The sequence below is a fragment of the Ischnura elegans genome, chromosome 7 (genome assembly GCF_921293095.1).
Source record: "Ischnura elegans chromosome 7, ioIscEleg1.1, whole genome shotgun sequence".
In the NCBI taxonomy this organism is placed as follows: domain Eukaryota; kingdom Metazoa; phylum Arthropoda; class Insecta; order Odonata; family Coenagrionidae; genus Ischnura; species Ischnura elegans.
Genome location: NC_060252.1, coordinates 102,153,654 through 102,181,653, shown reverse-complemented (window position 1 = coordinate 102,181,653; position 28,000 = coordinate 102,153,654). Strand labels below are relative to the sequence as shown.

General features: G+C 36.7%; 1 long non-coding RNA gene across 1 annotated transcript; it reads right to left on the bottom strand.

Annotated features, from left to right (window-relative positions):
- LOC124162810 lies at positions 1-28,000 on the bottom strand. Its single transcript, XR_006865682.1, has 2 exons — positions 27,918-28,000; positions 1-637 (listed from the first exon to the last, which is right to left on the bottom strand). It is a non-coding gene; the product is annotated as an uncharacterized LOC124162810 (long non-coding RNA).

The following is a 28,000-nucleotide window of genomic DNA, read 5'->3' as shown; positions in this document are numbered from 1 at the left end:
ACCCTTTCGTTCTTCCCTCAGTCTATGGGAAGAGTTGAAACCTAGTATGTTGTAAGGACCCAATTATGATGATTTTATGGATTGACCTCTGTCTACCTTTGGTATTTTCGGCGCATTTTTAATTTTGGTGAAAATGTTTTACCAAGTTTTTTGTGAACTTTCCGTTCACGAGAACTTTCATAACGAGACTCAATTATTCATGAGTCCATAATATTTCACCTTATAGGGCCCTTTTTTACCAAGAGTTGAATTTCATTCCTATCTCATGAGAATGCGTCGTCCCTCTTTTAACGCATTGACCAAAGAAATACCTTATTTTGCCTTTATACCTTGGTATATACCATGATGATGATCTTTTGATTGGATGCATCCTGTGGAGGAAAACACATAACATGCATGGCATTTCAGGAATCACTCAATAATATGAAAGACAATACCCTCGGTGATGGACAGCGTCCTGCCCATCACTGCAACCCCAATTTGTTAGAAGGTCCATGTGCCCGCAAACACGCCTTCAGTAATGCTAGGTCCATCTTGCATATCATTCATTGTTAATTCTTCATTGTTTTAGCACTGTTTATGCTTCAGATAACAGCACAATTTCCATACTCCAGACTGATAATTTCCTTTGTTCACCCTGGAATATATAAAAATAATAATTACATAGCAATTCAAAGTTTTAACATTTAATCGAAAAAGGGAAATCTCTATTCAATATAATGACTACCTTAAGGTTATAAGCCAAATTATTGTTGCCATAACATGCTGCTAACTTAATTTTCTGTTACTTGTCACGTACTGTCGTAATTCTGATTAAATTAATATATATTTAATATAATAATTCTGTAATGTATTAAAAATTGGAAATGTTGTGAAAATTAAGGTTGTCTTCAACTTCCGATGACATAAAATTTTCATTTGTTGACTCGTTAGTATTCAATTTTCAAAGCCGTTTCTGGAGCGTGATACTGAAGCATCTATAATACAAGTGTATTGGCAGTAGATGTAAAAGATTTCTCAAGGAAGAATAAGGTTATTTCTACGGTTTGTGTAAAATTTAATACCGTTTTCTTTATAAAATATCATGTGATATCTACCTTTCAATTTGAACATAATTAATGAGAAGAACGTAATAACAGGGCCCAATAAAAATTAAAAACTGAAATATTGTAAAATAGTGTCACAAATAAGACACGGGTTGGGAAATAAATAGTGAATTTATTGATTAATGTTATCATAAAAGGACGGTTTGATGTTTAATAATGATGTCTTGTTCCTCCGTGATAATCTCTCGCGGTAAGTAAATTGCTGTTATTTATTTATGAGCAAATAAAAACTTCAACACAAAAAAATTGCCACTAGCTGATCTGATGATTCTCCATTTCGTGTAAAAGTTGGCTAATGGAAAAAACTTTTTTTTCTAGAGAACCCTCCGAAAAATTATCTCACGACATATTTTAGGTAAAATTTATGATATACCAAGAAAAGTAATGAAACACTAGAAATTTGGTGCAATATAAGAATGATGGACATGCAATAAGTTACGTAATAAACTAGTAAGTAACGAGAATTGCTAAGAAGGGTTGGGTAAGAGGTTAGATTAAATACCCCAAGAAGGAAGGACAACTTGATTGGCTTATTCATGAGACATGTTATTTTGTTGAAGACAATTTTGTAAGGACAATTCGACGGAAAGAAAGGCAAAGGACGGTGCCTAATGAGTAGCAAGGAAAAAGGTATTTAGGGTTTAAAACTGGAGCAATATATAAATAAGAAAATGTTTTGCAGAGGAGAATGGAGACCTGGTGAGACCTCTCAATCTTCGGATTGGTAACTCAAGATGATAATATTTAACTCATAATTTTTTTAATATACTTAGAGGTGCCTGATAAAGACGATGCATTAGTAACACCTAAGTCATGCCCCACAGAGGAAGGTAAATATAATTATTGATTTCAGCTCTTGCAGAAATTTCGTCATAATATTTCATTTTCCATGCGGCTGACAAATATTGACAGCGTTAATAGTTAATCATTGAAGCTATTGGTCATGTTACCGTGGTGTGCGGAAATTAATAGAACCAAGGTTTTCTACTTTAACCCCAATATAAGAATTTTAAATTGAGACCCAAAGAACCACACGGGATAAAGAACCGAAGTATCCATTTTTACCGGAATTAATTAACGTTGAATATTTATTTAAAATAAATTTTTAAGTAATGCGGGATATATTTTTAGTCAAAGTAAATTACATGGGCATTTCCGAGACGACCCATTCGAGATACGATAATTATTTATATTTGTCAACATTAAAGATGAATAAAATTTAGGAATTGTAAGCAAATCAATTTTCATGCTACCTATGAGTGAATCGCAATCTAAAAAATATAAACTAAATATAGTTGCTCAACGACAATTTAATGCAGATATATGAGAATAAAAAAGTGTATTAAAAGGAATTACTTACAGCACCTCGAAATAGTAAAGGGAGTGGTACGGGTAACGCTCCGATAAGGCGCCAGTATGTATGAGAAAAACCTTTTCTATACAATTAAATAATAGTTACGACGAAAATAGTGACAGAAAAGGTTTTCACGCCTAGACACACACTAAAACTGAAGTATAGTAAGAAGTTTACAAGGATATGGTTGAAGAAATAAAATAAGAAAAATGGAATAAAATCATATAATTCTAAGAGTTGGACCGTCATCGTTGGGGAAGGCTAAGATGGATGAGTAACGGGAAAATATGGATTAGGAATATAGAAATGAAAGAGGAGAAAGATTCCGGAATTTCCACACAGAACACAAGTTAGTGGTCGCCAACGCACTGTTTAAGATTCACAAGCGAAAATGCAAAATGCACTTGAAAATTCCTGGCGAAAAACAAGATCACAACTAGTCTACATTTTAGTGAAGTAGGGGTTTTGGAACCAGGTGAAGTTTCACAAAAGCTACTCTGGGGCAGACGTTGACATTGATCAACGTTTAATGATTCAGACAGTCCATAAGAAATTCAAATATTAATGAAAGTATCGGGTAGCATACGGCAAGTAGAATAAATAAAAGTACGGCAACTTCAATAGACAGTTAATTCAAGGAACAGTAGAAAACAAAGTAGTGAAATAAAAAACTTAGAAATAAGTGAGAGATAGATGTAAAATTATTTAAATAGCACTAGAGGAAGAAAAAAGGAACTTCTTGATTGAAGTAAGGCTATCAAGAAAAAAACATGGATCACGGAAGAAGTATTAAGCCCCATAGAAGAAACAGAGAATAGGAGATTGTGAAAACAAAAGAAGGCCAGAGTTACTTCTATGGGTAAACAAGGAACAAGGCTTGTCTAAAAGCAAGGGAAAATAGTGAAACGTGGATGATGAACATATTCCAAGAGATACATAATAGCCTCTACTATGTAAAAATGAAAATTATCGAGAAAATTTGTGGGAAAAAACAAAAGAACAGTGTGCAAGACGCAAATCTATCAATAACAAGAATGAAAATTTTTAGATTGAAAACCAAAATTAAAGTGAAGCCTTTGGAAAGTATGCCTGGAAGAGTGTTACAAACGAAGAGAAAATGATAGAAGAAGAAAATGAAATAGAAAAAATGTAATGAGAGCCAATTCTTTAAGATCGTAATGAGACATGGATGAGCACTTTTGCCAGGAAATTTTCATGGGTACATCGAGAAAGCCATCAATGTTAAATTCAAATCAGTCATAGAGGAGTCAATATCCATGGAGAAAAAATAAGCTGTTTCACTTATGTGCCGACAAAGCATTCATGGCCGAGGGAAAAAGGCTTGACAAATATTTTGATCAAAATGAAAAGGAGAACAGTGGGATACAAGCTAAAAATCGATTAAAAAAATATAAGGCATGGAGCAAAGCAGAGGAGACCAGGAATAATGTTAGCCTGGAAAAAAAAACCTCGAAGAGATGAAAGAGTTCTGAAACCTATAATTTTGAGCTAGCGATGAACAAAGTTAACAAAAATACCAAGTAGTTTAATAAATGCGAAGAAGGCAGTCTACGTAGAGAAGAACCTACTCACAGCTAAGAATACAGGCATATAAGTAAGGAAACAACTCATCAAATGATACGAATGGAGCATTTTCCCTTTATGGGATTGAGGCACGGACGACGACAGCAAGTCAATACTGGGAGCATTTGTAATGTTGTGATACCGATGAATGATAAAGATAAAATGAATCGACCGATCAATTAATGAGGAATTACTAGCAAGTAAGGAAAAATATATGCATTCCAAAAACCTTAAGAAGACGACAGAATAATTTAAACGGTCACATCATGAGGCAATATGTTCTTATGAAGACAATTGTGGAAGGACAATTCGACGGAATGAAAGGCAATGGACTGCCCCGAATTAGTTGTACACTACAACTGCATAATAATAATAAGTAATTTCCTTTTCATTGCATTTAAGTTTTAGCTTTAACCTTACATCAAACACAATATTCCGACAGCCCTATGTAACGTCCATTTGCGTGTGTTCAAGAGCGGGGTCACGAACTTCATCTCAGCAAATGACCGCGGTACAATAGGGTGGTTTCCTATTATTTTTTTATTGCATAAATCGAAAGATTATTACTCCTGGAGTACGAATATCACGCTCTTAGATTTTTGAATGACGATATCTATTTTTCGCGATTAAATGAAAAGTGAAAAATTTCAAGCGGGCGAAAACGCGACAGCTAATTAAGAATGCTGGGAAAAGCCCGTGTGACGTAATTCTGGTTCCAGGTGCCACCGTATGAGTCCACCTGGGTGCGAGTCTATGAGCGCCCCCACGATGCAGGCTACTAGCGGGTAACTGAGTACCCTACTACCATGTAGCGCTTGGCTTAAATAATGAATATTATTACCCTATCAAACGAAGGAAACTCTCCGAACTTAGTTAATTTTAATGGGTGATTATTGCATGCATTGGTAATCTCAGACAATGTAAAACTCTATCCACTCGTAAAGAAACTAGGTCACTGTGACGTCACGTGGAGTGGAATCTCATGGGCGCCAATCTGGCCTTATTCAAATGAGGTTAAAATTGACCATTGCCATCGTCTGAACTGAGAATTCTAAAACCAGATAATTTGCATATTATGAATACAATAATGGTAGGTAAGGAATCGCAATCAATGCATTTCGTTTTCTTTGATGAAGGAAACTACCTAATTCTTGCGGAGATGGTCCAATAATTCCCATATTTTTGCTGTTGATGGTATAAACATAAAGGCAGCAGAAGAAAAAGAAGAACGTGGGAGTCACGATACTTCGAACCTATGTTAGGGACCACATATCAGAATTATTTGAGCCAAAACCCCTAAGAAGTTGGGATTATAGCGTATTGTGGGAAGATTTTTCGGATGAAAAAGAAAAAGAAAGGTGCTATTTCGCACTATTCCAACCAACACCATGAATATTTGGCAGGCACGCGAGATCCGGTGCAGAAAGACTGAATTGGCGAACTGAATAACATGTAAAGGAATAGCTGCGCGTTTCGTCAAACATTGCCACGGGCGTGCAGAAAGCGTTATCCAGATGTTGAGCGAATTATTCTGGGAGCCGACAGAGACTACGAGGCTGCGCGCTGGGCATAGAATGCTTGAGCAATTGAGTTTGGATCTTTAAAGGCCGTTTTACACCGGGCACGTGTTTGCGAATTTTTGACGCACGTACGAAGGCGGAATCAAAATTTCGTCGTGTAAAGCGGTGAATTTCTGCAACACATGCGATAATACGTGGAAGCGAGTGCGGAAATTGCCCTCGCTCTTATTCTGGGCTCGCATTCTGGCAATTTCATCATTTTTTTCCGATGGATGTCGCAGTGGTAACCATGAGTATTGTTCAGAATATTCTGGTGAACTGAGCAGAAATGCCCCTAATTTCTACTTGTAAATAAGTATCGGAGGTGAAAATTACAAGTTGTGTAAGAATAAATGCCTCAGTTCCCATACATGAAATATATGGTTCGCTAACTTTGAGTGAATTGCCGACCATGGGGTCTCGAATAATGCCTCGCGAATCGCGATACCCTAGTGGTAGATATGTAAACGTTATAATAGAACAATATAATTAGAATATTTTTTTACTAAAATTTATGTATTGGTGTTACATTAAGTATAGAACTGTAGGAAGTTTTGCGACGCATTAATTTTCTTATTCTGCCATAGCGTAGTAATGAGTGAATGATTCATTGATTCATCTAGAGTGTAAGTTGCATGACCATACACATCAGTTTAAGTTCATTGTACTTTCCATTACATTTCCAAGATATATGAGATTCACCATGTTACAATATTTATGTCCACATACTACAATAATCTAGCGAATTCCATGAATTTGATAGCCGTGAAAATTTGTACTTGGATTATGATTTCTGTCTTATTCCGATTAATAAGCGTCGAGGAAAAGTATAAATCCTAGGAAGTGGCAAATGCAATCTTAGCTATGCGTGGGATCTTCGTCTCCCTTTTCAATGTTTTACCTCATTAATTATACGCATACTATCATCTGCTTAAGTTATAAGGATAATCGTCTTTGTGTCAGTGCACTTACGCGAAAGAAACCAGTAAGTATGTCAACAACGTCGCGCACAGAATTTCGTTTGTTCCTTGTTCTAACAAGTAACGCGCTACTTGAGCGCTCAACAGACGACGAAATTTCGTGAATGAATGCTTGATTGCGAGTACCGTGTGAAGCGGTAATGCATTTTTAGCGCCATAAATATTGCATGCAAGATTGAGAAATGAATGCAGTGCTAATCAGCTCATTGACCGTGTAGAACGGCCTTAGGAGGGACACGGCGACCATCATATTAGAGCTCCGGTATGGTTCCGGTATGTGCTAGAGGATAAATTAAGAGAGATATTTTGTCAAACGGATGGATATATGGGAATTCATCTTTTCCCCTGAACCATAAAGAACATAAAGAAGAAAATAGAAAAATTTATGAGATAAAATCAGTCACCTTTATCTATCACGTTAACCTTTACCTTTTAATTACCGGTTACCGGTTACCTTTTAATTATGTTAATTTCAAAATGAAGTTCCTGATTTATGGAATGCTCTTATAACCATTTCATTGGGATTACGAGGGTTGCTATTTATGTTTCCAGAATTGGCAACAATGGCGTTTCTAGGACTTGGCATATATACTGAAATTTTCGACGTTATACGTACTAGAAATAAATGAATGGGAGCATAAATTGTGTTTTTTTAACGTAGTTTGAACATTTCATCCCGATCAAACAATGGAATTAACTCGGGAGAATTTTCGTGCGATGATTTAAGGTACGTTTTCATGAACGCGTTTCAGGCGAACCGACGCGAAAGCGAAATTTTCAGCCAATCAGAAGCCCGGATTTCTTCGTGTGATACCGCGTACGTTCGCCTAGCTTCGCGTCTCCCGAGATGAAATATGTTCAACTTTCGACGCGTGGGACGCGTAGAATCTCAAACATGGCCGACCAGCGAGGTTTCGTTGATGAAGTTATCATTTCGGAAATCCGGGTAATTTGGCAGAAATGATTTTGTTTTTATTATTTGTGATGGCGATAAAGTTTTAATTTTATTTACGTTCATTTTTTATTTCTGCTTTACATTGCAATGTTATCCGTAAGCCGGTGCATCAAAGACAATGATTGAACAGCGTATTATCATGGATATTAAAGCTGTTAGGAGATGTTTGTGTATTTCGACACATAAAAACCTTAATTGGAGGTATTCCTGAGGCATAATCATTTGCGATCATGTTGAATGACGTGATTAAAGTCGTCATACTAGACGCAATCCATGCTAAGGATATCACCCAGCACGTTAAAATAACCTCTAGATCGATGTAAAAAGCGTACAAACAAAGTTTTCTTGCGCCTATGCACTAGATATGGATATGGAGTAACTACTTAGTGCAATTGTGTGCATCAAGTATTACTCTTAAGCTTACAAAGGGAAAGTTTAACCACATCTTATTCACATTTCAACGCAAAGGTTGATTATGAACATTAATAAAATATTAGTATGTTTGTGTAAGCATTGTTTATGGCAACCGATTTAGCCTAGTGGTTAGCGCCCAACGCTACCATGCGGAGGGCCCACGTTCGATGCTGCTAGCAGGTGTGTTTTTTTTTTTACTTTTTTATGTATATTTTTTGTATAAACTTACGTTAAACTATTAATTTTATGATTTTAAATCATAAGAGTGTTTTCTGGATTGAAAATATTTCACATGTGCACGCTACGTATGTTTTATTATCTTTTGATTTTGATAGTTTTTATCGAACTGCTGTGGCCATTTCGGTATCAATTACCAAACCAGTTTGATATAATTTATCAAATTGGTTTGGTAATTGTTACTAAATTTTTCAATGAGCCATATGACGACCGAAAATTTTGATAAATTTCATCAGAATTCGATAGTTCTAACTAAACCATTTCTGGGAGCATTCTTAAGTAATTAAAAAATGACTCGCGGTCGTTAAGCCTCATCTCTTGGAGGAGATGATGGTAGTCTCCCTGCCTTCTGCGTTCCTCAAATATTGGGCGAACCCACCACCTCTTTCTTGCATATCGCCGTCTTCTTAGTAAAACAAGGCCCATTAAGGCATTAAACCTCCATTCCATTTGTACAGGATTCAATGGCAGTACTGCATCCATTTCTTCCCTTCAAATATGTTCGCAGAAAGCCGTAGATGTCGCGCAAGCACATCCTACGCGCAGGTTCGCTTTCGCTTGCATGTGAACGGTTCACGCGAATACGTGACGCGTATTGTCGCGCGCGTGCGCCTCTGACGCGTCTATGAAAACGTACCTTTAAGGTACGTTTTCATGAACGCGTTTCAGGCGAACCTACGCGTAAGCGAAATTTTCAGCCAATCAGAAGCCCGGATTTCTTCGTGTGATATCGCGTACGTTCGCCTAGCTTCGCGTCTCCCGAGATGAAATATGTTCAACTTTCGACGCGTGGGACGCGTAGAATCTTAAACATGGCCGACCAGCGAGGTTTCGTTGATGAAGTTATCATTTCGGAAATCCGGGTAATTTGGTGGAAATGATTTTGTTTTTATTATTTGTTATGGCGGTAAAGTTTTAATTTTATTTACGTTCATTTTTCTGTTTATTTCTGCTTTACATTGCAACGTTATCCGTAAGCCGGTGCATCAAAGAACAGCGTATTATCATGGATATTAAAGCTGTTAGGAGATGTTTGTGTATTTCGACACATAAAAACCTTAATTGGAGGTATTCCTGAGGCATAATCATTCGCGATCATGTTGAATGACGTGATTAAAGTCGTCATACTAGACGCAATCCATGCTAAGGATATCACCCAGCACGTTAAAATAACCTCTAGATCGATGTAAAAAGCGTACAAACAAAGTTTTCTTGCGCATATGCACTAGATATGGATATGGAGTAACTACTTAGTGCAATTGTGTGCATCAAGTATTACTCTTAAGCTTACAAAGGGAAATTTTAATCACATCTTATTCACATTTCAACGCAAAGGTTGATTATGAACATTAATAAAATATTAGTATGTTTGTGTAAGCATTGTTTATGGCAACCGATTTAGCCCAGTGGTTAGCGCCCAACGCTATCGTGCGGAGGGCCCACGTTCGATGCTGCCAGCAAATGTATTCTTTTTTTACTTTTTTTATGTATATTTTTGGTATAAACTTATTAATCTAAATATTAAAATTATTAAACTATTAATTTTATGATTTTAAATCATAAGAGTGTTTTCTGGATTGAAAATATTCCACATGTGCACGCTACGTATGTTTTATTATCTTTTGATTTTGATAGTTTTTATCGAACTGCTGTGGCCATTTCGGTATCAATTACCAAACCAGTTTGATATAATTTATCAAATTGGTTTGGTAATTGTTACTAAATTTTTCAATGAGCCATATGACGACCGAAAATTTTGATAAATTTCATCAGAATTCGATAGTTCTAACTAAACCATTTCTGGGGGCATTCTTAAGTAATTAAAAAATGACTCGCGGTCGTTAAGCCTCATCTCTTGGAGGAGATGATGGTAGTCTCCCTGCCTTCTGCGTTCCTCAAATATTGGTCGAACCCACCACCTCTTTCTTGCATATCGCCGTCTTCTTAGTAAAACAAGGCCCAATAAGGCATTAAACTTCCATTCCATTTGTACAGGATTCAATGGCAGTACTGCATCCATTTCTTCCCTTCAAATATGTTCGCAGAAATACACTTCAACTCATATATCTGAAAGTTAGTTTGCAACATTCACACACGGTCGTGTCGTTTCTTTTTTTATAATTTCTTCTTTGCCGTAGATGTCGCGCAAGCACATCCTACGCGCAGGTTCGCTTTCGCTTGCATGTGAACGGTTCACGCGAATACGTGACGCGTATCGTCGCGCGCGTGCGCCTCTGACGCGTCTATGAAAACGTACCTTTACTGTGACTTTCGACGTGCATTATCTCCACAACAGTGCATCGATCAACTCCATTCGGCTTTTCGCGATTTTTAATCTTCTAAAACCGCTGTATATCATTGGTTTAGTTACTTCTTACTGGTTTGGTTACGTCTCAATCGTGGCCATTGTTCACTCAATGACGAATTTAAAAATGGTCATCCAAAATCGATTGTAGTGCCAGAAAACATCGATGCTTTGCGCGAAGTAATAAAGTAAGATAGTCATGTGACATACCGTGAGATTTATTCATTCTTAGGAATTAGTATGACAAGTATGCACAATATTTTACACGAATATTTAGCCGTGAAATATATTTGTGCGCGTTGGATTCCACACAATTTGAAAATTACACAAAATAATTCTGGTGTGGATTGGTGCAAGAAAATCGTCAAAAAATACCATCATGGTGCGTCGAAAGTCATGTATAGCATTGACACTAGCGAAGAATCTTGGATCTATGCATTTGAGCCCGAAAGGAAACGAAGGGCTGAATGGGTCTTCCTAGATAAGCCAAACCCAAGAAAAGATGTTCGGGCCAGAAGCACTTCGAATCAAATGGTGGCCTGATTTTTTGGAATAAACGGGCATGAGGCTACTGTGCCGTTAGAGAATCGTAGAACGGTGAATTCTGAAAGGTATACAACAATTTGTTTTCCATAAGTCCTTGAAGAAATAAGAAAGAACAATCAGCGATGTAGGATCATCCTTCCCCATGACAATGCGAGCTCTTACACATCGGCCAAAACAAATGAAAATGTCATCGGTCAAAACATCGTATGCATGGATCATCCGCCATACAGTCCTGGTATGGCATCCAGTGATTTCTTTTTGTTTCCGTTCGTGAAGAATCAACTATGTGGTAAACGATTTTCGACGCCAGAAGAAGCGTTAAAAACACATGTTTTTGAAGATATCTCAGTCGTAATGACAAAACTGCTGTAAAAATTGCTGCAAACGTATGCAAAAGCGTATCGATCATCGAGGAAAATATTTAGAAAAACAATTAAACCATTTTTAATGACAAATATTATTTTTTTTATTCTGGATATATAAATAGCAACCGTCGTATTATTGAGTTCTAGGCAAGGAGGGCGTCCTACAAAAAGAAGAATTTCCTGATCACAGCTGTTGATATCAGTTTAAACTGAGGAAACAATTCATCAGATGCTACATATGGAGCATATATCTGAATGGGAGCGAGGCTTGAAAGTTAATATATTTAGGCTTGAAAGAAGATAAAATTAATCGACCGATGTAGTAATAAGCAAGTGCTAAGAAGGGAATGGTCCAGCATAGTTGGGCATGTTGGCCTGAAGAAAACGATCGCAGGACAGGTGTAAGGGAAGAGGGGCAAGGTAAAGTCACTTTCAAAAGTCGGTCCCCACGGCCAGCGCCAGCAACTACGTTTTCCGATGAGCTCGAACTTCAGGTATTTATGCCTTCTGTGCCTTGAAAGGGCCTGTTTGACTTACTTTCACCGTCCGCGAAAGTCTTACCGATGCATTTTTCTCTATTCCAAAATTTTTCGCGACTTCCCCAAATCCCGGTGCCAGCACACAAGGCGAAGCATAAGTTCTCAATGCCGCGCCCTGACAGTATTCTGAGATAGATGTCTTAGTAGTCTGGCCTGCACTAAAAAATACCGACACGTATCTGCGTCGCAACGCACATACATGGAAAAAACGAAAATCGGAATTTAAGTCTGATCGTGAAAGAGTATTCTAAAGGTTGTCTACAAAAGAACTTCTAGATTATGCCTTTAACAGATTATTACCAAATTCTATAAATGCATATTGCTCTATTTTTAAGTATTTTAAACACTCTGATAGGCTCATTCATTATTCCTAAGCATTTACTTGGGACATATGCGTGACATATATGCTACAGTTTTCTACGTGTCTCATCGCACGATAAATCAAAAATACTAATGCGCACTAAATTATTATGTTTACTTCGGTATGATATTCAGTCCAGTCGTTGCTAAAATTTCCACAAGCAAATATTTAAGTAATGCTTAATTTATTCCAGGTATCAGTAAGTAATTAACTCCCATCTTCATATTAATTGAAAGTTCGGATGTCTAAATAATTATTGAAGAGAGAGTTATACGGGTGTATGCCGCGTGATGTATCGGAATTGCCCCTAAGTTTCGTGACCGACTGCTCGCCACTTCTTCAAGGTAATGGGAAAGGCTGTCCACTTCTTCATGAAAACCATTCCCTTGAAGAAGTGGCCAGCAGTCAGTCACGAAACGTCGAAAATTCTAATACATCACGCGGCGTACACCCGTACCTATGTCTCCCTTAAATCACCATGAGCCGCGAAAGTTTTAATCAAGGGTAAATAGTTATCATAACATATATTTTCGATTATAAAACCATCGAAAGCATTAATTACATGACTTGTTTGCCTATTTATTACCTTTTTAAGGCAAATTTAGTTTATCCTTTGTCTTTGCCCCTTTCATTGAGAGGTCGAACTAATACTTTCCCATTTTTCGTTTCATTTTTTCTGCTATAATCAGTCGTAATTAGAACCTATTGATATGATGCATGTCAATGCCCTCCACATTATTATATATAAGTGATTTTTCTTAGTAATAATAGAACTTACACTCACGTAATGAATACCCTGAGTCGGTCTTACAGGTTAACAGATACTAATCATATTCCTCCAAGTACAAAACTACGCTTGCATCATTTTCATTCGATAAAAATATATCGTGTTGGGTAGGGGATGACTATTTCTGCGAAATTAATACAAAGTATATTTGTTATCTACCAATAATATTATTAGGGTGTGGCACTTTACGGTGGGGAAACTTAGACGCCTACGAAAGAAGGAGCAGTAAAGAATGAAAGCATTCGAGATATGAGTATGAAAAAGAAAGGAGAATGTCAGATGGACGTAGAGGAAAAGAAATGAAGAAGAGCTGTCCATAGTGGAGAGAATTGAGGTAAGGGGGAAGGATGAAGGTAAGGATATAGATAGAATGAAAAGGCCTTATGTGAACGGGCGTTACCGTTAATTAAAGTGGTAAATTCAAGTTGGGAGGGGCACTCGTGGGATGATTCATAAAATCTTCCTTCTTATAGAGGATGAAGAACCTCTGAAAACGAAAGCAACTGACTTGTTGTATGGAAGAAGATGTTATTGCAGAATAGAAATAAAAATTTCAAATGCTAACAATACTGAAAGTAAAGTTCTTTGTAATAATCGAAGGAATCACAAGCTTGGATCCCTAAGGTTTGGGAAATAAGAAGGAAATACTGCAACCCTGAGTGGAAGGCTGGATTGAGGAATTTGATTTCCCGTCATTTAATAGCTGTTAGAAAATTAGACCACCGTCAGTACACCCATAGCATTCAATTAATTTTCTCCTCCAGGTTAAGGTTTATTTGAAACCTTAACACAACGCGTTTATCGAGGTATCCTGCAGTGTAAAATGTAAATAAAGACTGTAAAACAAACTTTTAAATAAGATAGAGAAACTACCATTCCCGTTCGACCTGCTATCTTTCTCGAATTTTTGCCGTACTATTTGTGCAATACTTAATGATATCATTATGAAATTATCAGGATATGTGGAAAGTATACCCTTATCAGCAATCTTCTGTATTTAAAATACAAAAATTTAGCATCGGTTTTTTAAATAACGTTCGTTTCCTTCGCCAAGCCGACATTCTCATTTAAATGCACGAGATTGCGTGCCAGCCACAACTAGGGTGTGTGTCGTAGGTTGACTTCATACCAGCCAAGCAGCACTCATAATAGCCTTAGTCACAAACACGATCGTTCGTCGGACTCTGGTCAAGCACTCATGTCAACGACACGCCGCACACAGTGGGCGGAAATCGGAAACAGCCGGAAAAAATTACAAAACGGCTTTTTTGAGTTAGAAACTTGAAACTTCGCAGGTATACTAAAAATGATTACAATTTTTGCATATATACTTCATTTGACATAGTTCTCACCCGTTACTGAGATACAGAGGCTAAATCGTAAGCATATTTCCATAAAAACGCCCGTCTTCAATTTTCTCTGAAAATTTTCCAAAGTAGATGGTGGTCATAGATGGGTTCTTGCGGAATAAAAAGCCACATGATCTGTTGCTATGGTGTTCTTTCTTTAATTTTCCGTAATTTTAAAGAATATGATTGATAAATTCTTACATTGCACTTAGATAATGGCAAACACTGTTTTTCGACAAGGTTTTACATTAAGGTAGAGTTTCAAATGGGTTTTAGGCAAAGACACGCGGAGCAACTTATATGAGAGCATTCTTTGAAGATTTATTGTGGCGCAGTTATCTTTGAAATAAGTTTGTGAAGCTGGAAATTACAGTGATTTTTTCGATCACGCGGTAGGGTTCGTCTCGGCGCGTCGGCAGTTGAATTAGCCGCGACGTGGTAAGGTTATTGAAACTGTATTGGTTTTAACGCTCAGGATTCACCGTTTTTAAGTTTTTCTTCAAGAGACCGATTCTCAAATAGTCTATGGTGAAGACAGTGGAGTTTTCAGCCGAGGTAAGTGCACGTATCATTGAAGTTCATTTAGATATCTTTGGACAGGATCGAAGACAATGATTCCATTAAGAGCGTTCGAACCTCGAAAAAGTGAGTTGTTTTCCTGGGACTCGTGACAGAAGACCTTCCAGAAAGACGAGCTCCGTCTGGCCAGGAAATAGGAAAGTGCTATGGACACAGAAATGCAACCATGCAAATAAAACTACGAGTTAGTAATAGAAAAACGAGAAGTTGGAGCAGCACGTGATTCATGCATGAGTCATAACATGCCAACAAATACATGCATAAACCTAGTATTGACAATTATAGTAAGTTCTTGACTATTCACGAAGAAGCCATTGTACCTAGCCCTAGTCAATTTATTTTAGAGCTAAACTATCACAGGCATTGTGGTCAATTATTGTACACGGAAAAAATTACATCTGAAATCTATCGGTTCTACAGAATATTTCCCTAATCTTATACATGTGATCGTTTCTGCCATCTACATCTGCATTATACCCCGCAAGCCACAAACACACGAAAGTAATTACTAAACCTTAAGTTGCACATCAATATTTTTCGTAATATGAATAATATCGGCTTTGAGTTGCTTTAAAATTACAGTATATTAAGTGATTCCAATGTAATCACTCGGGAAACTATTACTGGAAATACAATATTGAGCAGGACATTGCCATACTGAATTGAAAATAGACAACCGATTTCTTTGAAGCAATAAAATGGCTCAAAATTTACTTTCACTCCGCTTACACTGACGCTGCATGTGCATCGCATATATGCAGCTAATCGTTAGGGGCGCTGACGCGGGGCTGGACGACGCGGAAAAGATAGTCAAAATTCACTCCACAGTCAACTACCCAAATGGTTTTACAAGATAGGAGTAAGAGTTCAACAAAAAGTGCATAAGAATGCAGTAGCCATGCAGCATTTTTTCTGAACGTCGTACTAGAATTTTTGAAAATTAAATATCAGAAAAAATCTCGGATCAAGTCTCAGCGACGGCTCACATCAGTCACTGAGACTTGATCCGAGGAACTTCTGGTTCGTTGCATAATGCTTTACCCACTAAACCACCGGAGCGAATGTTTCCTTGGGTACTTTCAATTCCCAAAACGTCTGTTGTGTTCACAGATATCCCGAGTAGTGTAAGCTTCATTCTTTGAGAGACGTGAGCGAAGCATATTTCAGAGAATATGGGGAAGTATTCGTAGTTAGTTGTCTTATAATGCGATGGATATGATTAATTTCCACAGTATAAGGAATATATAGTTTTTTTCAATTTCCGTTTGTATGAGAGCCTTACGAGGAGAAAATTTTAGAAAACGGACGTCTTCAAGGATTCCTAAGCTGGCCGCTTTCAAAAGACAATGAGAGTTGCGTTAATTTTTCCGCCTCTGTACTATGGGGGGAAAAAGTATCCCAACAAAGGTTGTGCCGCCACTATCACTCCGCGGGGTAGTGGATTTCCTTTCCAGTGGGTAGTTATTCTTTGGTCAGTGAGGGAAATTCAATCAAGGATTCAAGCAAACCATTTCCTTTCTTCGTCGTCCAAATACGCGACCGACCACTGAGTCTCCTGCAACCCACAGCATGACTGGCGATGAACTCCGTAGAATTGAGACGCATTCGACGGCATCAAGTCCGCACATTGGGAACGCTCTTCTTAATTTTCCTTCGCATATCTACACGAAACGACAAAAATCACTCGGGTCATAGCAAGCTTTCCCTTGGGATAAACAAGACAGTCAACGCGCAGATTCGATGGGCCACGCATTTGAATGCAGTATTTGGAAGAAGTTTTTAGCTTTTCTGGAAGGACTGACGAGAACATCGCCAGAACGGAATTTTCTTTGGATCAAGAAGGATATGTTCCTATCTTGCTTTGAGATACCTTTGTCAACAGGCGAGAGGGGGAAAAGCAGTCGGCTTGTTGGAGGCAGTAGCAGTAGCTAGCTTAACAGCAGCGGAAACATAGCGAAGGATGAATAAAAATAGAATTACCGTGTACCAGTAGGAGAAACGCAACAAAGAAGTTAATGAAGCATTACAAAATCGAAGAAGAGTTGTACAATCTACACCTGGGTGTACAAACGGAGATTTTGATGCTAATACATAATACGTGGAAGTGCTGCCAAGATTTCGAATTTAATAAAAGAAGAGTGAGTGTCCCAAGTGAAGTGTGAATTCATTGCAGTATGTTTTTCGTGCCCGTATCTTTTTGTTCACATTAACTTAGACACTTTTTTACTCTTAAATATTGCCAAAAGTAACTTGAAAGAGATAGACGTCATTAATTGTTTCAAATATAAAAAATTGGTTTTCAAATCAATTGAAAAAAATCGATGTATCAAACCAAAGAAAAATAAAGTTTTTTTTTGTTTGTATGTTATTTTTTACGAAACATGGAATTTACCGCGGAAAATTTTGTTTCGTCCTTTTTTAATTTGTAGCAAATATGAGTAGGAAATATTTTAAGTCGCAATTGACGTACTAAAACATTTAAATGTGATGATTGCCTAGGTGTTTAGAGAAATTCATGATGCTCAAAATCTCTCCTCACCATTGCTGCCTTGCAGATTACGTCTAGCGAATATTCATGACGTAAATTTTCAGAGACGAGGAAATGAGGAAATGGAGGTGGGCTTTAAGTGATTTTGAGAACGAAAGCCAGAGTAGCTTCGAAGAAGAAAAGGAAAGGAGGGTTAGAGGGAGATAGCGGAAAAAGGAAGGCACAACAGATAAGGATATCGAATGCGCCAACATTCTGGTGAGCAGTGCGAAATACGTTCGAGCCTCGGTGCGGGGCAGGCGAGTTTACCGTCACGACCTTGGTGGCTGAAAAAAGACCGTATCTAAATTTCCCTCGTCTCGTTCCAAATATTATACACTGTTAGAGAGGGAAATGTCATGGATTATGTGGAAATTTCATGTATTTGTAAGTGCAAGGAGCGGAACCCCTTGGAAAAATAAAATCATTTATAGAATTCGGTTGATCCTGGAGTCACTTTGAAAAATGATGATATAATCCTATTTCGCCTCATCATTCCTCCATTCTCCTACGAGAATTCTCCCATTTTCAAGTCAGTCCGTAAATGTGTTTTTACCCACCGCGCATTTCTTTGGGCTCACACAAGTCGCCGCTTGTGTTACTAACGGGAAAAGAGATCCGAAAATCACGGAGGAGTAAGTTATAACTGGGGCTGTTGACATAAATTCATATTACTAAAGATTTTATCTATCAAATTCCTCTATGCAGTCCGAATGATTTTGACACTTTCGCAAAAAGTGGAATGTGCTCTCTCAACAGCATGGACTGTGATGATGTCCATGTGGAGCACTAGGAAATGAATATAAGCAATGTGATTATATATATTAAAATTTTAAAGCTATTCAAGAACGCTGGCCAAAAAAAGGAACAGAGTTTGCCAAACTTTTAAATAGCACTAACTATTACAGTGATTTTCGGTGGAAATGTCATGTATCTGTAAGTGCAGGGAGCTGAACCCCTTGGAAAAATTAAATCATTTAAAGAATTCGGTTGATCCTGGAATCACTTTGACAAATTATGATATAATTGTCTTCCGCCTCATCACCTTTGCTGGATTCAGTCGGAAGGACCAACCAAACTAGGTTTGGAGTGTATGGTAGATATGTCTTCATTGAAATTAAACATTAAGACGAATCCCGAAGCGCAGCATTCGAGGACGGATAATTAATAGTACCATAGATAGTGAAAATTGGAAGTTAACAGGGATGGGAGACGGAATAAAATCAATGAAACCGATATCTTGTTACAAATTTGATAATAGACCTTTTAGCAGTAAGCCATCCTAAGTTGATAAAACAAATCGATATTATTGCCGGTATTAGTGATCACAGAGTAATTTTTGCAACTTTACAAATTGATGTAGTGTCAGCTGTAAAACCAAAACGCTATATTTACTTATTTTATAAATGCAACTTCATTAAATTTGGCGAGATGCTTAATGACTCCTGTACAAAATTCGTTTCTAAAACAGAGGGTAAAAGCACAGATGTAAGATGGAAACACTTTGAAATTCTGCGCCAAGGAATCAACGAATATATTCCGCAAAAACTGAAAAGTGATAATGAAAAACCACGCTGGTACAACAACGGTGTCAGAAGGAACCTTAAGAAAGAAGGAATACCATATAACTTGTACAAAAAGTCCATCACTTTATGTAATAAATTGAAAGAATTTGAAGCAAAAGAAAGCTACGCTGCACGGAAAAAAAAGTTTAGTTAGAACTATCGAATTCTGATAAGATTTATCAAACTTTTCTGCTCATATGGCACATTGAAAAATTCAGTAGCATTTACCAAACGAATTTCATAAATTCTTCTATCAAACTGGTTTGGTAATTGTACCGAACTGACCACAGAAGTTCGATAAAAATTATCAAAATCGAAAGGATAATAAAAATGACGTAGCGTACACATATGAAAGATTTTCCACCCAGATAAACATTTTTCTGACTGAAAATCATAAAATTAAGAGTATAACGTAAATTTCTGCAAACTAAATACAAAAAAATGGAGAACAAAATACGCCTGCATATAGCATTGAACGTGGGCCCCCCGCATGGTAGAAACGAACTTTAGCAACTAGGCTAAATTGATTGCCATAATGGCATCTTACACAAACGTCGTTGTATTATTGTAAATATTTAATAAATTAAACTATTATTTTAAATAATCAACCTTTGTTTTGAAATGTGAATAAGGTGTGACTACAGTTTCCGTCTGTAATCTTAAGCCGAATACTTGATGCACACAATTGCATTACGTAGGTAGGTACTCCTTATCAATATCTAGTGCAGATGCGCAAAAAAACTTTATTTGCAGGATTTTTACATCGACGTAGAGATGACTTTAACGTGCTGGGTGATATCCTTGGCATGGATTGGGTCTAGTATGACGACTTTTATCACATGTTATTAAACATGATCGCGAATGATTATACCTCATGAATACCTCTAATTAACGCTTTAATGTGTAGAAATACACAAACATCTCCTAACAGCGTTAATATCCATGATAATACGCTATTCAATCATTGTCTTTGATGCACCAGCTTACGGATAGCATTGCATTTTAAAGCAGAAATAAACAGAAATATGAACGCGAACAAAGTTAAAACGTATTCGCCATCACAAATAATGAAAATAAAATCATTTCTACCAACCTATCTTTTATGCAAGGCCTGAGTAAGAATCTTTCAACTGCAAATGTGTATTGGTACAAACAAAAGAGGAACGACAGACCGTTCGATAGATTACGAAACACTAAATTCTATCAAAGCAAATTTGCATAACAATGTAGAGTTTGATAAGTTCAACCAAACAAGCAAGAAAATTCGTAAAATTAATCATAACTTCGATAAAAGTTACCAAACTCTGAATCGTAATAAATTAATTTAGTTATTTTTACCAAACTCTTTCGTGCGACTGACCAAATTATGAAATATCAAAATGTTTGATGAAATATAAAAGAGCGTTTGGTAAAATAAATCAAGTGCTTAATAATTTACATCAAAGTATAAGTATATTTAACAAAAATACTCCCTGTCACACCAGTTTGATAGTTTCAATCAAATCTTTTTTTCCGTGTGCACAACACTCAATAAGCAAGAAAGCAATGCGAAATGAAATTCGTAATTTCAAGAAAAAAGTACCTACTCGATGAATTACTAGAAGAAATCCGAAATCCTTTCGGTCGTATACGAAAGATCTTCCGGGAAAATCTTCAACCGTAAATTCGTCATTTGTTAAAGATGGTAAACTTTTTACCGAAATGTTTGAAAATGCTAAAACGTTAAATTCCCACTTCGAAAGCATATGCACTACAGAAGATACAGAATTCAATTTATACGTCCCATGTACTGAGGAATCGATGGAAGAAATCTATATACAACGTGATGGGATAACTAAATAACTAAAATCTATAAAGAATAGTATATCTCCGGGTCCGGAGGGAATACCTGCGGGTGTCTTCAAGGAGTTAGCTCCACAAATCGCACTTTACTTAGAGATAATATATTCAAGAAGTCTCTGAAGTCTGAAATCTGAAGGAAAGTTACCGCTAAACTGGAAAATTGCAACCGTTACAGCGATATCCAAAAATGGAAACAAACATGACCCAGGCAACTTATCGTTGTGTATGACGAGCATATTGTCGTTAGCAACATCATGACTTTCTTGGGCAGTCGTCACTTCCTCCATGGCTGTCAGTACGGATCCCGAAAAGGTAGATCATGCGAAACACAGCTCGAGCTCTTTATACACGACGTTCTTAAATCTAGTGAATCGAAAACATAATTTGATGCATTGATTTTAAGAAAACTTTCCACATGGTACATCACAACAAACTTTAATGCAAATCACATTAATGCGGATTAAACGAAACAGTGGTAAAGTGGACACGTATTAGCTTTTGACGCGACATCTTTCGGAATTATCGTAAACAAAAAGTAGTTCTTGACGGAATTAGCACTGATATAGTAAGAGTGACATCAGGTGTTCCATAAGAAAGAGTAATCGGCCCTCTTTTGTTCATTTTATACATTAATGACCTGTGCTCCCGAATTTGCAAAAACATTCATTTATTTGCTGACGGAGCTGTCATCTATCGCAAAATTAGTGATTACTATGACTATGAAATTCTATCATCGAATTTAAACAACGTTAATTTATAGAGCTAAGAGTGGGGACTCGAACTTAATCGGAGCAAATGCATGTCGGTACATTTTTTGCAGAATTCATCCAACTATAACCACGTTTATGCTGTGGATGGTATTAACATAAAGGCAACAGACGAAGTGAAAAACCTGGGAGTAACGATAACGCCGAATTTCTCGTGAGGAACAAATATAAGGAATATTTGCGGCATATCCCCGAAGAAATTAGGAGTCGTCAATCGTATTGTGGTAAGATTTTCGGATGAGAAAGTAAAAAGAAGGTGCTATTTCGCACTCGTTCGACAGCACCTTTAATATGCAGCGAGCGTATGGGATCAGCTACAGAAATACAATACGTGAACTGAATAAAATACAATGAAATGCAGCGCGGCTCGTCAAAAACTGCTGCGGGCGTACAGACAGCGTTAGCCAGATGTTAAGCGAATTAGGCTAGAAGCCGCTGGAGACTCGGAGGCTACGCGCTAGGCTTAGATTGCTTGAACAATTGGGAATGGATATCTTAAAGAGCAACACGGAGAACATAATATTAGAGCCACACTATATTTCCAGGCCCGATAGAAGTGATAAATTAAGAGAGATATTTTACCGAACGGAAGGGTAAGGGAATTCGTTTTTCCCCCGAACCATAAAGAACTTTATTAAATGATAGCCGTAATTTCGTTAGCGCATTTCTTTTTTTGCGCAAATGGCTGGTGCCCTAAACCCCCTGCCACACACCTTTTAGACGGCTTGCATGGGAGCATGTAGATGTAGAAATAGAAGTTTCAATATTAATATAAGTTAAAAACCATCTATCTACAATTGGTTGCAGATATCTTGTGAATTGCTTGATTCTGATTCCCTTAATCTTGTTTCCGCCTTTGTCCAAGACAATTTTTCACTAATTATAACAATCCGAAGCGCATCCCCAAAGCATCGCCTATAACTCCCTTAACCAATTCCTTTTCTTCCCTCGCCCTTGACAATGAATATATGTATAAGGAGCTACGATACGGTGCATTAGTACATAATATACTATACTATTATACTATATAATATCCTATTAAGTCCAGCTCTTGCATAAATTTCTTCAAAATAATTAATTAATGATAGAATTAACAATAAATGGCGTGGTTGATAGTTTTTCATTGAATATTTTGGCCATGTTACCGAGGTCTGAAGCAATCAATGAATTTATCCACTAGTATTTTAAATGCCTTCTGTATGTGTTTGCAATGGAGAGAGTACAAAGGAAGAAAGATGAGAATGTTTAAATATTATCCAAAATTCATTTTCAAATTCATGAGTTAACGTTTAAAATTTATTTTTTAAGAAGGCGTGGTGGGTATTCCTAAATTATCTAGAAAAGTTGAAATTCCTGGACATAGTATCCGAGATACGTCATAAGAATTGGGAAAATTGAAAAGAATAGGTGATAGGGAACGGAACCAAACACATTAAATTGATATCGAATGTGTACATTAAAGTCTTAAATATAAATTGAGCTAAGAACCGTCTCTCTGAATGGAATGTCTGAAATGCATATTAAAAGCTTCCTGCAGAAAAGGCTAGTAATGGTCAGGATAGAGTCCAAAACGTTAGATATCGTAGCAGCACAAGTTTAAATACCAACGTCAGACAATGAAAATGAAGTGGTAGAAGACGTAAGCGATGAAATAGCGGGAGAAATCAAACAGGTTAGAACGTAAGAAAATCTTATTGTTTAATGGATTTTGAATTGTATGAGACTAAGATTAACGGGAAATTATGGATCAATATAACGAAATGGAAGAGGAGAAATTCTCCTAGAATTCTGCAAAGAAAACAAGTCAAATGGTTGCCATTTGAGAATCGCATGCAAAGAATTTATTCTTCGAAAATACCTTAGCAATATTTGATTCAGAAATAAGATTTTATGCATTGTACACTTTCACGAAGCATAAGTTTAAAAATTAGAAGGTCTACAAAAGCTGACGTAGCGCAGAATCGATCGTGATCATAATGGAATGAGGATGAATATCCATCAAATTTTATGACAACAACAAAAGGAAAAAGAAAATCGAGGTTCAGAGGGAAATAAATGTTGTCGAGAAAATTAATGGTTCTCAGATGAAGTCTTGGACTTAGTGGGAGACGGAAGAAAACTCGAGAGTGTGAAAACGGAAGGACAGAAGTACTACTCCAGGAGAATATTGAACGAGATTTGTCGAAAACCGAGGAAAGCTAGATAAACATGGATGAAGAACCGTTGCGATGAAAATGAAAATAACCTCCCCATGGAAAAGTGAAAGCTGCCTACGGAATTCTGAGGTACCATTTCAAAGTAAAATGCAAGTTTGTAAGTGGCACGAACGAATATGAGCTGATTGTAATAGAAGACCGAACTTTGAGATGGAAAGAATACCTGAAAGAATGATACAAAGGAAGAAAAAAAATGATCAAAGAGGAATGCGATACAGAAAAGAATGAAATGAGAGCTAGCACCTTATGATAGGAATTTGATGCAGTAATGTTAGACCTGAGAAAGACTAATACTCCATGTGTGGACGATATTCCTGCAGAGCTAATTAAAAATCCAAAAAATGAGACTTTAAACTAGCTCTATAGAGCATATGCAAAATATACACATCAGGGGATATACAAAGTGACATCGAGAAGAACCTCATTATTCCTCTTCCATAAAATAAGGGAGCAGAGTAGTGTGAGGATCAAAATAATGAAATATTCGTTAAAGATATCGAAGAGAATCATTTACAGGAGAATAAGAACGAAGACCAGAATAATTCCTAGAACTGGACCAAGTCGGATTCAAAAATTATAAGGTCCGAGGAAAATAAATGTTGTTAATTAGACTGATAATAAACAAAAGTGTGAAAAGGAACCAAATTTCATAGCATTTGTCGGCTTGGAGAGGCCTTTTGACAGCGTGAATTTGAATTTAATTATCATAGTTCTCAAAGAAATGTTTTTTTTCGTACAATGATCGAAGAATTCCCCCAGTCCATTTAAAGGCCTAGTATCCGTGATGAAATATGAACCAAACCGTGCAGAGCATAATTAGCGAAAGGAACGATACAAGTTGTGAACTTTTTCCCGAAATTTTTCATGTTAAATCGAGAAAACAATCAAATAAATCATAGAGAAGGCTACAGGAGAAGACATCCGTGACGAAAGAATTAGCATGAATTAACGATTTGCTGACGAAAAAGGAAAAAGAAGAGAAGACCCTGATAAAAATGAAAAGGGTAATACGCAGCCGAACATCCACAAAAAATCTCAAAGATTAGCGTCAAAAGGAGAGGAGACTTGGAAAAATGTTTATCCAATAAAATTAAGGTTTAAGATGAGAAAGAATGTTACTACCCAGGAATTCAGAGAAAGCAGCGAAGGACGAAGACAAACAAGAAATAGTCAGTACAATAACTTATGGAAAGGAGGTATTCTGCGCAAAGAATAATCTACGCACAGTTTAAAATGCAAGCTCAATCGCAAGGAAATAAGTTTGCATGCTACGTATGAAGTATGTTTCTTAATGAGAGTTAAGCATGGACAACGAAAGCGGCAGAAAAGTCATGAGTAAAAGGATTGGTAAAGTGGTGCTGACGAAAACTAATGAAACTAAATAGGTTCGCTTCAATAAGTAATAAATAAGGGGTAATAAGAGTAGAAGCAAACAGAAGTTCAAAAATCATTAGAAGAAGACGGAACAACTTAATTTTCCACACCTCAGGAATGATGGCCTGATAAAAATAATCGAAAATTTACTGTAGTCCTTCCCTCTTATTAACTCCGTTATTTTTACTCTTAAAGATAATGTAAATTATAATTTCATTTTATAAAAACGCTACACAGTTTTTAGCGTTCTTCAAAGACATTTAACAAAGATAAATATTCAGATATTCCTTGTATGAGCAGTCAATGTTTTGGGTAAGATTGAGTACTTCGTAAAAATGTAAATGTAAAGAAAGCGGGAAAAACTCTGACGCTTTGTAATGAAGAAAAATAAAAACATCAGGTTTAATAATCTGCGATAAAGGTTTTCGAAGGTTTTTTTTAAATCGTGGGATCTTCCAATGGAAGAGCATTGAGCGATATGCAGCTCACCATATTGCTTCCAAGGCCATCGCATACCACAGGCAACAGGCACACAGCAAGAAATATTAATTTTCATCATGCTAAGAGGGCCATTACCTATTTTGCCCTCAATCAAATATTGTTTCATAGAATGAATTCATTGTATTTTTACTCCGTGTGGAATTTATCAGTTTTAAGTTTGACAAAGATAATAAAGTCAGAGCTATTCATTTTTGCTAGCACTTCTCCACTTCGACCCTTGATAATCAAACCATATGTTACGCGAAAGGCGTGAGGTAGCGAACGAATAAGGCTATTAGAATATTGAATAGCAGGATATTATTTATCATTAGTAATGGAATTCCATCCATTTTTCAAAGCCCCGTTTCAATCAACGTTGAGAATATTCCTTCAGAACTTTTGAAAATGGCAAAAAACATAATTATTCAGTATTCGATTTACGGAGAGAGATGCAGTGTAGGATAATAAAAAAATGATCCACTGAAGTCAAAAAAGTATAGCGTTAGCTGAGAAAATCATTGAATTGAAGAAAGCTCCCATTAAATATAAGTTTAGTATTGAGACTAGGCAGAAATTCCTGAAACTCTTTGAATGTAGTGCAGTAACACATGGATGTAAGACATGAACACTAAGAAAGAAGGTGACCAAACTTGAGAAAAGCAGATATGAGGTTAAAAGAAGGAGTATAAGAACTATGTCGACCAAATTCTAACTTAGCGCGCACCAAATGAACTCCATGCAGATAAAAAACAAATGGAAAAATTGAAAACAAGAAACTTGAGGTCATCGGACAGTTACCCAAGCAACACAACTTCAAACGGAATCTCATAAAAGGAAATTTTCTTTGGAAAATAAAGAGAGGACGACCAAGACCTTGATGCATTTAAGTTTTGGCGATGGAAATGGGATGAACTTCTAACAACGACATGAAAAGGATGGCCGAAGAAAGAGATTGTTGAAGTCATGACCGCAGAAGAGAGGGCAGCTTTTGAAAGAGGAAGGACATTAAGAAAACTGACTTCGGAACATTAAAAAATTTGCGAAAGATTAAAATTAATTTCAACTACTCCAATGATAAACGTCACCATTCCGCAAAAATCAGCAAGGAGAGTTCAGGAGTAAGCAACCATGTTACAATTATTTGATCGTATTTTCAACCGTATGTTTCATAAAATTTTGTTGTCTTTTATTATTGCTGAGGCAAATACTCCAATAAAAATGTGCGACTCAAAAATTCCCTCATAAATAACGTTGGAAAACAAGAAAGGGACGGCGATAGGTGTCCCCAAGGGTAAAAAAACAGCAGGATAGGTTATTTAAGCGTTAAACGCTAGTATCTATAGCAAGGATTTCGTAATTGCACAGAATCCTTAACTGGCTTTATAACTCAATGCGTTTTAAAAAGGGTGAACGATTAAGTAAGGTGCCTTTGCCACACGTTTTACCAACATTTAGATACCAGCGCAAGAACTTATCAAAAACTTCTGCCGTTGCCAAGAAGAGAGTGCATTGAAGTCGAATAGATTTTCAGAAAATTTCTTCTGAAGAAGATAATTTTATCAAGTTAAAATACTATTGAATAACAGAAAGAGAATCGATAGAAAATAATAATGAGACGTAAACGTGTTAATATGACATGAGAACCAATCTAGTGCCCCAAAAAATAACAGCTGCGAAATGAATCAGGTCAACTATGCACCAAGTGTCAATGTAATGAGAAGATAAATTGTCAAGTGTATTCAGAAGACGCTAATATTCATAACGAAGTGTAGGTAATATTTTAGATACCACTAATTGTAAGAGGTCTAATGGTACGTTTAGCCAAACAAGTAAACTATGAATGAGAGCATAAGTACAAGAATCCGTCAACTCTATCTCGAGAACAGCTTAAAAAAAACCTGAACCCAAAAATCACCTCGTATCTTATCTGGTATTTGAAAGTTTTTAAGAAATCCCGAAGGAAGAAGCCAAACAAAAATAAAATTGTGTGTTATTGCGCTTAAGTATATCATGCCGTCATTTGAAAAAAAATCCTTCTATTTCTAGTAAACACTGAATATTAGCATACCAATGGCAACTTTTTGGCATATAACATAATAAAATGTTGAAAGAAGTAAATTGCTTACCTTTCACTCCTCACCATGTAGAAGAATGCCAAGAAATATCACTAGTAAAATAGCACACCACTACTTTCACACGGCTCGCTTTT